At 49.4% G+C, this 13,080-nt stretch overlaps 1 long non-coding RNA gene across 1 annotated transcript; it reads right to left on the bottom strand.

Annotated features, from left to right (window-relative positions):
- Positions 1–1,531: 1,531 nt before the first annotated feature.
- On the bottom strand, positions 1,532–8,669 carry LOC102553877 (uncharacterized). Its single transcript, XR_361838.5, has 3 exons — positions 8,498–8,669; positions 7,492–7,737; positions 1,532–2,524 (listed from the first exon to the last, which is right to left on the bottom strand). It is a non-coding gene; the product is annotated as an uncharacterized LOC102553877 (long non-coding RNA).
- Positions 8,670–13,080: the final 4,411 nt, after the last annotated feature.

The following is a 13,080-nucleotide window of genomic DNA, read 5'->3' as shown; positions in this document are numbered from 1 at the left end:
GCCTCTCCCTAACTTGGTCCAAGGTCCCCCACCACACACACACATCACACCACAGACATCCAACAAGTACAAGAGCCCATCTCTCCTGAAGAGCTAGCTACAGGACACAAGTAACTGGTGACTTCTGTGATAAAGAGGCCAACCCCACCAAGGAGGCCACCACTCTAGCCAGCAAGCATCTCTCTGAGCCCCACCAATGCTTGTTCCCTTGTTCTCCTTGAGAAGACATAACTTAAACTACATCTTTGTCCAAAAAGATGTGACAAATGCCATAATCCGAGGCTACCCTTTGACCTGCCGAGAAATACCCTTCAAAATTCTGATTCTTCCAACTGCCAGCAATGAGCCAAACTGCTTTGCCCATCCCAACACCTCTCCACCCACCTGACACTGGCAACTTCAGCCCTGCCTGAGGGTTGCCTGTTCAGGAAACACTATACCTTGTCCCCACCCGAAAGCTTCCCTAATCTTGGATCTGTGCTTGGATGGAAACCTTTCCTTCTTCAGGAAAGTGCAAAGGAACCACAACGTAAACGTGTCGAGGAGGGACATCCCCCTTTTCCTGAAATGGTGGAAACAACACCAGACCGTGAGAGGGGGGCACCAGATCCTGAGCTTCTTTGGTCCCCCAGCGTCCGCCAGACTCTTAGAGCCAGCGCCTGAGACGGCAAACAAGAAGCAGGCCACACCCCCTGCCTATGGATGGCAAATAAAAGGGCAGCCATCAAGGGCACCACAGGCTTTCGTCACAGTACTAAGTCCAGAACAGGGGTCTCCTCCGGGGATTTAGAAAGACCTAAATAACAGATTCCAGATGCTTCCATCCCGACTCCCATCCAACAGGTCAAAAGAGCATACATACTATTTGTTCTGATGCCTACCTGGAGGAGGAACAATGGGCTCTCAAGTTTGTGGTTAATAAAAAAGAGAACTATGTCCATCTACAAGAAGATCAGGTGTTTCTGTTCCCCGTACAGCACTCACTGTTTAACCTCGACCAATGTTTTACCCAGCAGGGAAGGACTGAAGACAGCTGTGCAGGCGCTTCAAACCTTTAGGTGTAAAGCAACAGGCACCACAAGAACCCAGCAGCAGGTGATCTGCTGTCGAGATCAGGACCCAGCCATTTGTTTCAAATACTGGGGCCGGGGATTCGGAAAGTCTCCAGTCCTTCAACTTTGAAAACACCTCCAGTCAGTGTGCAGACTCAGTTGGGGACCAGCAAGATTAAGAAATCTCAACAAACAACAACGCAGCTGGCTATAACCAGTTATAGACGTTCACCCCCAAAGGGAACATAGAAACGCTGTGGTTCTCTACCAGGGTGACCATTCATCACGGTCTAAAGACGGTTTCCTTTGTTAACACTGGGACAAGACGGGATGGAAGGTGCTTCTGGCATCTAATGAGTAGACAGTGCCAATCATCCTACAATGCATAAGACAGCCAGCACCCCCCTCGCCCTGTTGCCCCCTCCAAGCCCCATCACCCCCCCCACACACACACACACTACCACAAACAAATAATTCAGTTCCAATGTCAATAGTGCTGAGGCTGAGGAGGTCTGCCCTAAATACAGGCAAGTGAACCCCACACCAGGCATCCAATCGTAGCCAGGCCCTCTCTGAGCACCCAAACTAAAGCTGTAGGCGCCACTGCCGGGAACAAACAGTGTAGACTCTAGAAATGCAGGCACAAGACACGGAGAACCCCGGGGCTTGTGGGGGATCGGGCCCAGCAGCCCCTCATGCCCACTGACGAGCCCACCCGTCATAACCAAATGCTCAGCTATCAAGGTCGGGTACTCTTTTCTTTTCAAGTAATTCGACCTTTTAAAAGAGCCTTGGTAACTGAAAGGAAGGCTGCTTGAATGAATCGCTTCTACACACGACCTCATTTAAACCTCTCAGGTATCCGATCGGGACCATTATCACCATATGACAGAAAAGAGGACTGGGGGACAAAGATTTAGACAAGGTTCCTGTGATGACACAGCTGGTAAGTGGCAAAGCCGCAGCCATGCCCCGCCCCCCCGGAACTCTGAGTTCGGAGCCCATTTGTGGACCCCCCGAGGTGGGAATCCAGGCGCCCCGGGTTCCCTTCCGCTCTCCATCTGGCTCACACATGAAACATGAACGCTGAGACTAGCGAACCAAAAGACGTCATTTCAAGCAGATGACGTACTAAGGTCTGACGCGATGCAGCCGCGGAGGTGGATTCCAGGCATTAATCTTTGATGCTTATGGGAAGCTGGACAGCTCGCTGCTTCCCTAGTCTCTCCATGGGGCATGGTGGGCGGAGCAGGTGTCTCCAGGTTCAGCTCTAGCCAGCTCTCTGCTCCCAATATGATGCCTCGAGGACTCAGTTCCTTCTCTGCCCTGTCTTGGTAGATCAACAGCGCTGCTGGCTGATTTGTGACATTAGCAAACCAGCTCCAGGATTTACTTACTATCCCTGACTTGCCTGCTCACAGGCTACCAGGACTTTTTCTGTGCTCCGTCCAAGGCCGGAAATCTGCCATTCTCTAGAAATAACGAAAAGAAAATAACCATTAGTCCCAAGGTCGCCTTATTTATCTTTGCTGCTGCTACTGGGGTCCCTTGGCGCCTCTCTGCTTCTGTTTCATAGCAGAAGGCCATGCAGGTGACAGATTATGCGACAACCTTATCACACCAGGAATTGGTATTGAGCATGAGAATCCCAGCCCAAGGAGCTGGACCTTGTCCATTATGTCCCGACCGCCGCTCCTTCACCCCTTTGCTATTGAGACCCACGGGGCACATCACCTTTATGTCCACAGGAAGCCTGTGGCAGTCAGGAAGCTGCAATTTTCCAAATTGCTTTCAGAAGCATGTCTTTTTTTTTCCTGATAGTTTGGTGATACATCCAAATCTAATTTTTGTTTCTCATTTTTGTTTGTCTTGGAGTACAAAAGCGGGGCTGGCAAGATGGCTCAGTGGGTGAAGAAGCTTGCTGCCAAACCTGACGACCTAAGTTTAATTCTCAGATCCTATATGGTAGATGCAGACAGCTAACTCCTATGGTTAGTCCTCTGGCTCCCCATATGCACCATGGCGTGGGTGTGAGCATGTTCCCCCACCAAGTCTCACACACACACACACACACACACACACACACACACACACACACACACACAATGTAATTTAAAGAGCAGAAAAGAAAACATTCAGCCAGGCAGACACACCAAAGGGAACATACTTGTCAGAGTGACTTTTAAAATTTCGATTTAGGGGGGCTGGGGATTTAGCTCAGTGGTAGAGCGCTTACCTAGGAAGCGCAAGGCCCTGGGTTCGGTCCCCAGCTCCGAAAAAAAAAAGAACCAAAAAAAAAAATTTCGATTTAGGGACGGGTAAGATGGCTCAGCCAGGAAAGTCACTTGCCACAAGGCCTGAGGACCTGAGTTTGATCCCCAAGACCCACACTGTGAGAAGAATGACTCTTGAAAAGCTGTCCTCTGAGCTGCACACCTGGGCTCCGCATACATACACTCGTGACCACACTCGTGTCCACACACACCCAACCAATTGAGAAGGATAACTTTAAAGACAGTAGTGTCTGAGGTGGACTTACTTCGTGCATGTGTTAGATGCATGCATGCCTATGCATCCTGTGTGTGCGGTGCCCACGGACGCCTAAAACAGTGTCCAACACACTAGGACTGGAGTTACTAATGCTTGTCGGTGCTGGGGATCAAACCGGGGTGCTCTCAAACAGCGGTCAGTGCTTTTAACCTCTGAGCGATCATTTTTAAGACAAGTTTCATGTTGTGAAGCTAAACGTCCCGCCTGCCCAACACCTGCAGCGTTTAGCGGCCACCAGGCCCTGTCATGTAAGCAGAACCGACATAGAGCACTGTCTGGTGCATTTCATAGTTAACAGGCACTTCGCAGATCCCACCCCCACCCCCACCCCCACCCCCACCCCCGCCATCCTTAGCTGGGTGCTCTGGAGAGGTCTTTCTGGAAAGCAGCAATCTCTCCTGGACTGGCTGCTTTGTCACTGTCACTGCACATGGGTGGCCTTGGGAAGGGGATGGAAAATACCCACCTCAGGGCCTCCTTCTACATCAAAAGAGATTGGGTTCCTATGACTCTGATCCTTTCAGGGGGATGGAAGCCCCCCAAAGCTGGGGGGTTCACTAGTTTAAACAGTAGCATCTCAGCCCAGACTGGCTTAGAGTTGATATCTCTTACATCAGGCAGGGAAAGAGGAGCCCCACCATATGCTGATGACACAGCTGGTCGGAGAATGAAGCCACAACTAGATCTGTGTTCTTGACCCAGGGTGCTCTGCTTCTTTGGAACCTTCTCCGTTCCGCGTCCCACAGAGAGCAGGCTGTGCAGAGAAGATCCCCCTGCCCTTCCACCCTGACTGAGAGGAACCTGGCTGCTGCTACTACTAGGACTATCCATTTGCCATCAAGAGGTAGAGAACCAGAAACCCAAGAAACTGCAGCAGGAGCCTGGGCGCCCTCTGCTGGCTAGCTACTGAACAAGTCAAATCTTGGCTACAAGCAGGTGATGGATGGGTCCCAGGAGTGAGTAAGGGGTCCTAGAGAGAGGCTCCTTCCACTCTATATCACATCTGTCTTCTGAAGTCCCAGGAGCCCTGGTGGTGGACAAATTACATCCTGATTTCCTCTTACTGCATTTCTAAACATACCAGCATCTTTGGGGACTTGCTGTATGGCAGACACCAGGGATGGCACTACGGGGGCCAGGAATGACTTCTCAGCCCCCTGTAGAGTTTTTCTGAGCAAGGCAGATACAAAACCAACCAACCAATCAACAAAGTAAAAACAACCAGTGGCAGTATAGATTTGACAACGATCTCACAGTCTGCTGGTCTCAAATAGAAAAGCAAATGCCACAGAAATCTAAATGGTAGGGTCTGTTTGTGACATAGATCCCCCAGCTTTGATGAGAAAAGAGGCAGATGGGGATGGAGAAGGTAGTGCATTCTGGGAAAAGGAGCAGACTTGGCCCCCTTACTCCCTGTCCTTGCCTTTGGTGCTTCCTCTGTCTTGCTCCTGTGTGCTGATCAGATGTTGCTGAGGTCATCTTGAAAGAGAGAACCCCAGTTGAGAAAATGCCTCCATCAGATTGGTCTGGAGGCAAGTCTCTGGGACATTTTCTCTGTTAATGATGGATGCTGGAGGACCCCAGCATCCCACTGTGGGAGGTGCGGTCCCTGAGCAGGTAGGTGGCCCTGGGTTGTCTAAGAGAATGAACTGAGCAAGCCACAAGGATTAAGCCGGTCAGCAGCACTCCTCTGTGGACTCTACTTCAGTTCCTGCTTGGACTTCTTGCTTTGACTTCCCTTGGTGATAAGAGGGTGATTAGGGTATGTGAGCCTAAACCCTTTCTGTCCCCAGGTTGGTCTTGGTCATGGCAATCATCACAGTAATAGAAAGCACACTAAGAGACCTCCTCGCTCTCCAGGTGCCTCTCTGTCTCCCCTTTAGGCCAGGTATGTATCGGATGGGATTCCCACAATGTCCCCCAAGTACTTTATATTTTAACACCACCAATGAATGGGTCCCCCAAAGCCCACATCATCTATACCTGGGACCTCAACATATGGAATGTGCCCCTTACCTATCTGTGGTAGGAAATTCTGCACAGCCCAAACTACCCCTCAACTCTGATAAGGGAGCCAAGGGGATGTGCCTGGAGACATTTCTCAGACAGTTCCAGTGAGGTGGCGAAGAGGGATGCTCGCTCCGTGGGAACTGGTTCAGCTGTGTCTATGCTGGGTCAGAAGCAGATCCTAAGAGCAAATGCTCAACCGGAGGCTTGGGGGCGGGGCACGGCAAGTGTGATTGGGATGGGATGGGGGCTGCTTTGATCACAGTGAGGTCAAGGTTGAGAACAGCTTCAGGGCATGATTTTTAAAGGATGGGGACAAAGACTGGGGAGAGGCTTGCGGCAGAAGCATGAGGACCTGAGTTCAAACTTCCCCCTCCCGAGCCCTCAGAACTGCCTCCTGCAAACAGTCCTCTGACCCCTACTTGCATGCTTTCATTTGCAAGCGCATGCAAGACAGACACACACTTTTTTAAAAAAGTTAATGAAGAAAGAAATGAGCAGGGCAGTTCCCTGCCAGACTATTCTAGTCTTCAGCTAGGGTTGGGAACCAGGAGCAGACCCTCTACAGCTCCAAGCCTGGATCACTGAAAATCAGTTAGAAGTGCAAGCTCTCAGGCTGGGGAGCTAGCCCAGTTGGTAAAGTACAAACACGAGGACCTGTGTTTGGATCCCCAACATGTATCACGGGAATGGTGGTACAAGTCTGCAACCCTAGAACTGAAGAAGCCTGCTCTAACCTCCAGTGAGAGTGTGCTGCCTCAAAAGGGACGCAGAGAGTTATTGAGGAGGACACACACACACACACACACACACACACACACACACACACACATTGAACATTCCAAAGCCTCAGTTAAGAGACCACATTTTAACAGATTCTCCAGGGGATCCCTGTGCCCATTAAAGTTTGAGAAACGCGTGTCCTAGTTATCAAAAAGTCATTAGGGAGCATCTGGTCCTGTGTTATGCTGACGGTCAATAGATGCAGACATCCAGGCACCGTGGGAAGGAAAGGAAGGCACAAGCACCATCCAAACACCCTGACTTTCCATGCTCACGGTCATGGACACTACTGCCCATCCCCCCATCTCCCCAAGCTTGACTGGGCACAGGACATTGTTAAATGGTGCCTGGGCAGAGTCTTGGAAATCCCATGAGCCATTAGCCGGTTCCCTGCAGGCAAACCCAAAGAGATTCTGTGGTCATATATAGTCCAGGGCAGATATGTGGTATGAGCTAAATATAGTCTCTCACCTGGACTCATGCTATGAAATCACCCTGACACCTAGGGAAACAGAGTCAGCATGGGTGCGGGATGTGTAAGATTGCTGCTGGCTGGGTTTGTGCAAATGATTTAGATTTCAGTGGCCTGTGGAAGAGACCTAAAGAACAAGATAGAGGGACGGTACTAAGTCCTAAAGGCTGGGAGGGAATCAGTGTGAGCAAGGAACCAGATTAAGGGCAGCAGTGGGAGCGAAAGGCTTAGATCAGACTGGAGGCTCAGAGCTGACACACAGAGTTGATTTACATCCCGGGTTTCTTAGACTCCATGGGGGGAGTCATAGAAACTGGGACCATGGGGAATCAACCTGGGCCTTTGAATGACCTTCTGGTGTTGACTCTGTCCTTTCTCAGATGTTGCACCCTGGCAGAGTATGCAGGTGCCCTCATCCTGGTTCATCTCAAGGTCACCAGCTTTGGCCTCTGAAAGGGCCCCCACAGAATGGCCATCTCAGAGGGAAATCAGCCTTCAGGCCAAGGGTCATCCATAGCCAGATGACATAGTCCTCTGCTAACCACACGCCCGTTACATGGTAGAAGAATAAGGGCAGACACTCCTAGGATAGAATAAGAATGGTCCGTGGCCATGTGCACTACGTACCTGGCATTCAGAGGGTGCTCAGGCCACCATGCCTCTTCTCTGCTTGCTTCCCGCCCTTCCCAGACAGGATTTCAGTGAGCTTGCACCATGGTGGAATTCTCAGTGGCACCTTGAGCTGCCCCTTCAGTTTCTTCTTGCCCCTTATTAACGATAACGAGGTTTGAGTGCTTTTTTTTCTACATCACAGCCTCATACACAGGCGCTCATCTCGCCCTGCTGCGAGGCTTTGGTGTCAGCGTCTTCCCACTTTAGAGATGAGAGAACACAAAGCCAATCTTAGTACTAGGGAAACAGAAGGGGGATCAGGAGGCCAGTGTTATTCTTGGTCACATGGAGATTTAGAGGCTAGCCAGGGCTAGATGAGACTTTGTCCCATACATACATACATACATACATACATACATACATGCATACATACATACATAGCTCACAAGCACACAACTTGCATTTGAGAGCAAAGGTACCTGAATCAGATGCCAGCTTAAGCATGTCCCTTCACATACATACATACATACATACATACATACATACATACATACATACCTCATAGGCACACAACTCAACCTGCAAAGGTACCTGAACCAGATGCCAGCTTAAGCATGTCCCTTCTCCTGTAGCCTCCAACATGAGACTGTCTATGATTCTGTGACCCTCAGGGTACCCCATCTCCCTGCATAATTCATCCTCACACAGCTGTGAGGAAAATCTTATTGTGAGTCTTCTTCTTTGACCAGCAGGCCCACATCTCCAAAGCTCAGTGGGCTATGGACACACACATGCCTTTCTCCCAGAACCTCGAGCAGCCCCAACTCCCAGCCCCTAACCCTCATGAGCCTTGGACGGCTACTCTCTGCTTTCTTCATTGAGGAGCTAAGTTCGTGCCATCCAGAAGTCCGAGTTCCTCATGGCTCTGCTGCTCTAGTTCATAGGAGCCTTAAGGGGTCTCCTGCCCTGGTTTGTGTTAGTTTGGATCCTGTGGGATGGGAAGAACATCATTGTCTCTCACCAAGCCAGGCAGATCCAGGCCTTATCTCTTTCCAAAACCAGCATCTTTGACCAGTTGCCCTGTTGTGGTCATGAGACCGGTGTGTGTGCCTTGACTTCTCTCTCTCCAACTGTCTCGGTACCAACCGTGACCCTCTATCTCATAGCCACCTTCTAACTGCCTCTGGATTGTTCACTCCCAGCACATTCCAACAAACCAACTGCTCACCCTGCCCCACAGAGGCCTGCGCCAGGTCCCTCCCCATCGGGGCTGGACCATCGTTTGCCCTTTCTGGAGTTATTTTCCAGGAGGCATCTTTTCCGGTTACAGATTCCTTAGGTACAGGAACTGTCCTAACATTTCATCCCCACAACACTGATTACAATAACTGTGACCCAGGCTTACTAAATTCATTCCAAGTAAATTGATACAAAGAAATCATTAGACCCAAATGGCCTTGGAGCATTTAGGTTTCAAAAATTTAAATTTAATATGCCTCTTGACACAGAGTCTTAGAAACTCACTCACCCTTGCTGGGTGCTCTAGAGGAATCGAACATGTACGGGGATTTATCAGATTGACTTCCATGGCAGGAAAGAGCCAACAGTGCTCCCTCTACTGAAGAAGCAAAGGAGATGAGATGAACAGTCCAAGTCCAGGCAGGGTGCTAGAAGAGTCCTGAAGACACACTGACATGCTGAGTCCACACTGAAAGACCCCAGAAGCCAGAGTTTGAAACCAGCAGAGGATAAAAGAAGGCACCCAGAGAGAAGGGCGCCTCGATCCAGATGTGGTGACAAATATCTTTAATCCCAGCACTCAGGAGGCAGGAGTAGGTGGATCTCTGTTCAAAGCCAGCTTGTCTACATAGGGGATTCCAGGATGGTGTGGGGCTAAATAGAAAGACCCTGTATCAAAAATATTTTTCAAGATTAAAAAGGAAGGGAGAAAGAGAAGGGGGAGGGAAGAAGGGAGAGAGGGAAGGAAGAAGGGAGGGAGGAAAGGAGCAAGGATAACAGGGTCAGGCATATGCACCCACCATGCTTTTTTCCAGGGTCTTCTTTTGGCTGTTGCCCAGTGCAACCCACAGTGGGAACAATTTCTTCCCATCTCAGCTCCAACCCCGAGTCCCACATCGCAATTCTTTCAAGACACAGCCCCACAGAAACACCAGTGCGTTTCATTCATCTGATTATCTCTTCATGTAGTCAGGGTGACCACCAAGACTGAATCCTGGAAACTCCAATCGAGGCTGTTAAAGGATGGTCACGGCTTTGTTAGATTGATTCAGACTCTCTGGGGCAAGGCCTAAGCCGGAGGTTCTCAGCCTTCCTAATGTGACCCTTAATCCTGTCCTTCCTGTGGTGACCTCCTACTACAAAGCTGTTGCCATTACTACTTTATAACTGTAATTTTGCTACAGTTATGAACCGTAATATACATACCTGGTCTGCGGGAGCTATGATATGGGACCCCCACGGGGGTTGTGACCCATAGGTTGAGAACCACTGGCCAAAAGAAAATCCACTCTTTGGTGTTAGCATTTCCTTTAGTGTTCAGACTTACAAAACAGTGAAAAGTAGCGAAGGCTCTATGTCCCCTTCACCCAATCCCCCCCCTCCAACCATAACACAAAGTCAAAAAAATTCACGTCACAGTCCGGCCACAGGTTCCTCCATTGTCACCACTTGCTTTCTGCTGCTGTGCTAAAACGCTCACCAAGACCAACCTGGAGGGCCCTGAATTCAGTCTGGATGGCCCAAACAGGCCTTAAATGTACAATCCTCCTGCCTCTGCCTGCTAAATTGCTGAAATTACAGGCTTGGCGATGTCGGCCTTCCCTAACTGCTTCACTTTCTCGGTGACTTTTCTACCCAAGGCTTCCTCGATTGCATATTTTTAGCTTACAGTTCATAACCAAAAGGAGCTGAGGCGAACACTGGAAGCAGAGACCACAGAGGAGTGCTGCTCATCGGCTTACCTTCCACGGCTTGCTTAGCTCTGTCTAAAGCCTGGGACCTTGCCCAGTGACTGCACCTCCCACTCCCCACTGGCTGATTCCCATGGCTGATTCCCATTCGGTCCTTTTTGGTTTGGGAATGGTTGTGGTTGTGGTTTGGTTGTTCCTTTGCTGTTGTTTGGAGAGAAGTTCTAAGTTGTTCAAACAGGCCTTGAATTTACAATCCCCCTGCCTTATGAGCCTATGGGGGATAAATTTTCATTCAAGGTCCACACATGTTTACCAATATAATAGTACCATTGCTAACCAATGTAATCAGACCAGAAAAGCCAGAGCCTTAAGAAGTTTAAGAAGTTTTCCTTCCTTGCCTGGAGCAATTGGTAATCACTAGAATTACCTGGCTTGAAAGGGTGCAGTGTGTGTGTGTGTGTGTGTGTGTGTGTGTGTGTGTGTGTGTGTGTGTGTGGTGTGTGTCTGTGTCTCTGTATTTGTGTCTCTGTGTGTGTCTGTGTCTATGTGTATGTGTGTGTGTCTGTGTGGTGTGTGTGTGTGTGCGTGTGTCTGTGTGTGTGTGTGTGTGTGTGTGTGTGTGTGTGTGTGGTGTGTCTGTGTCAGGACAGGGGAAGGATGGACAAAGGTAACCTGGAAGATGCATTCTGTTCCCAGCCCTACCATGCTATTGCTAGATTTTGCTGCCAGAAGCCATGAGGTGAAGGGCTCTGCTCCATTACTTGCTCCCCACATGATGTTCTGCCTCCCTCTGCCTCACTTCAGGCCCAAAGTGATGGAGCTGGCTACTGAGTAGGGCCTGAAACTGTAAGCCAAAACCTTTCTTCCCTCAAGTTGTTTTTACTCGGTTACTTTGTCACAACACTGAAAGCTGACACCATAAACATGCTAGGAACTGAACTGTTCACGACCCTGGATGAGTCAGTCCTATGTGTGAATTTCCAAATGAGAAGGGTTTTTTTCTTTCAAGATCTCATCATCTTTGTGTTGTGTGTTGTGTTTTTGCCTGCATGTAACAGCACCACGTGTATGCAGTGCCCACGGCAGCCAGAGGAGAGCGTCAGATCCCCTGAACCTGTAGCTACAGGTGGCTGCGAGTCACCATGTGAGTGCTGGAAACCTCGTCACTGTTGCCCCGTGTCTGAGATCCCTTCTCTCATATATATTAGTTACTCTTCTCACTGCTGGGACAAAATCCCCAACAAAGGCAACTAAACTAAGGAAGAGTTTGTCCCATTCAGCTACCGGGGACATGCGTGTGATGGCGTCTAACTACCATCACTGCGCGATTCCAGGTTTTCCTGTTACAGAACTGAACATCTGAGGCCAAGCGTGATGGTGCTGTCTATAACTCAGCACACAGGTGGCTGTGGCTGGAGGATCAGGAGTTCAAGCCAGCCTCCGCCACAGGGCATGCTAACAAAGGTTTAGTGAGGACATGGAGAAAATGGAATCTGCATTCATTGCTGGTGGGATGGTAAGATGGTGCAGCCACTTTGAAAGGCAGTTAATCTCCAAGATGTTAGTCACCATCTTGGTGAGATCAAGACCAGCCTGGGCTGCATAAGACCCTGTCTCAAAACAAACAAAAACTCCGAACATCTATCCTCATTCAACAAGAAGCCCCCTCATGTCCCTCCCCTCAGCCCCAGGCAATGACAATTCTAGTTTCTGTCTCTGAATCACCGACTCTAAAGGCTTCAGGGAAGGAACAGTGCAGTGCTTGTCCTTTTATGGCTGTCCTGAAATTCATCCAGACTATGGTGTGTGTAAGAATTCTCTTCCATTTTAATGCAGCACAGTGTGTCCCCGTGACTGTGCCACAGTTGGCTTATTTGATGAACACGTTAATTTTAAAGCCTATGTGATCCTACAGCCTCGCTGAATGGCTTCACTGGCAACCTCTCTCCTGCCCCTGCCCCTGCCCCTGCTCCTGCCCCTGCCGTGTGTGTGTGTGTGTGTGTGTGTGTGTGTGTGTGTGTGTGTGTGTACACGTGGGTGTAGGTTTTTTTCCCAGACAGGGTTTCTGTGTTATACCAGTTGCCTTTGAACTTGCTCTGTAGACCAGGCTGGTCTTGAACTTAAAGATTTGCCTGCCTCTGCCTCCCATGTACTGGGATTAAAAGCAGGCACCATCACACCAAGCTAATTCTATACCTTTTGAATAGAGTTTTTAAAATTGCCTATATTATTGATAGGAGTTGATGACGTATGCTCAGAAGGACAATCGGTTCCCTGCTTGTTATCTATAAAGTTTCACTGATCAAATCCATACTCCCTTGTTTATCTACTATCTGTGGCTGTTTGCTTGGCACAGGAGCAAAACCGTAGAGCTGCAACATCAATTATAACAAGGCCTAAAATATTCACCACTTGGCCCTTTTAAGTAAATGCTTGCTCTTCCTAGGACTATAGTGACACACAGACCTCAACATAATAGTGAAAGCACACGTTTATTGTGCTCCACGGCATCTTTGTTGGGAGGTAATACCACTGTGAAGGGACACCGTGACTACAGCAACTCTCGGAAAAGAAAAACCTTTAATAGGGGCCGGTCGACAGGTTCAGAGGTTCAATCCATTATCGTCATAGCAGGAGGCATGGCGGCATGCAGGCAGACGTGTTAGAAAAGGCC

The sequence above is a fragment of the Rattus norvegicus genome, chromosome 19 (assembly GCF_036323735.1).
Source record: "Rattus norvegicus strain BN/NHsdMcwi chromosome 19, GRCr8, whole genome shotgun sequence".
NCBI lineage: Eukaryota > Metazoa > Chordata > Mammalia > Rodentia > Muridae > Rattus > Rattus norvegicus.
Note: the sequence above shows the minus strand (reverse complement) of the source record. Positions and strands in the feature narration are given on the sequence as shown.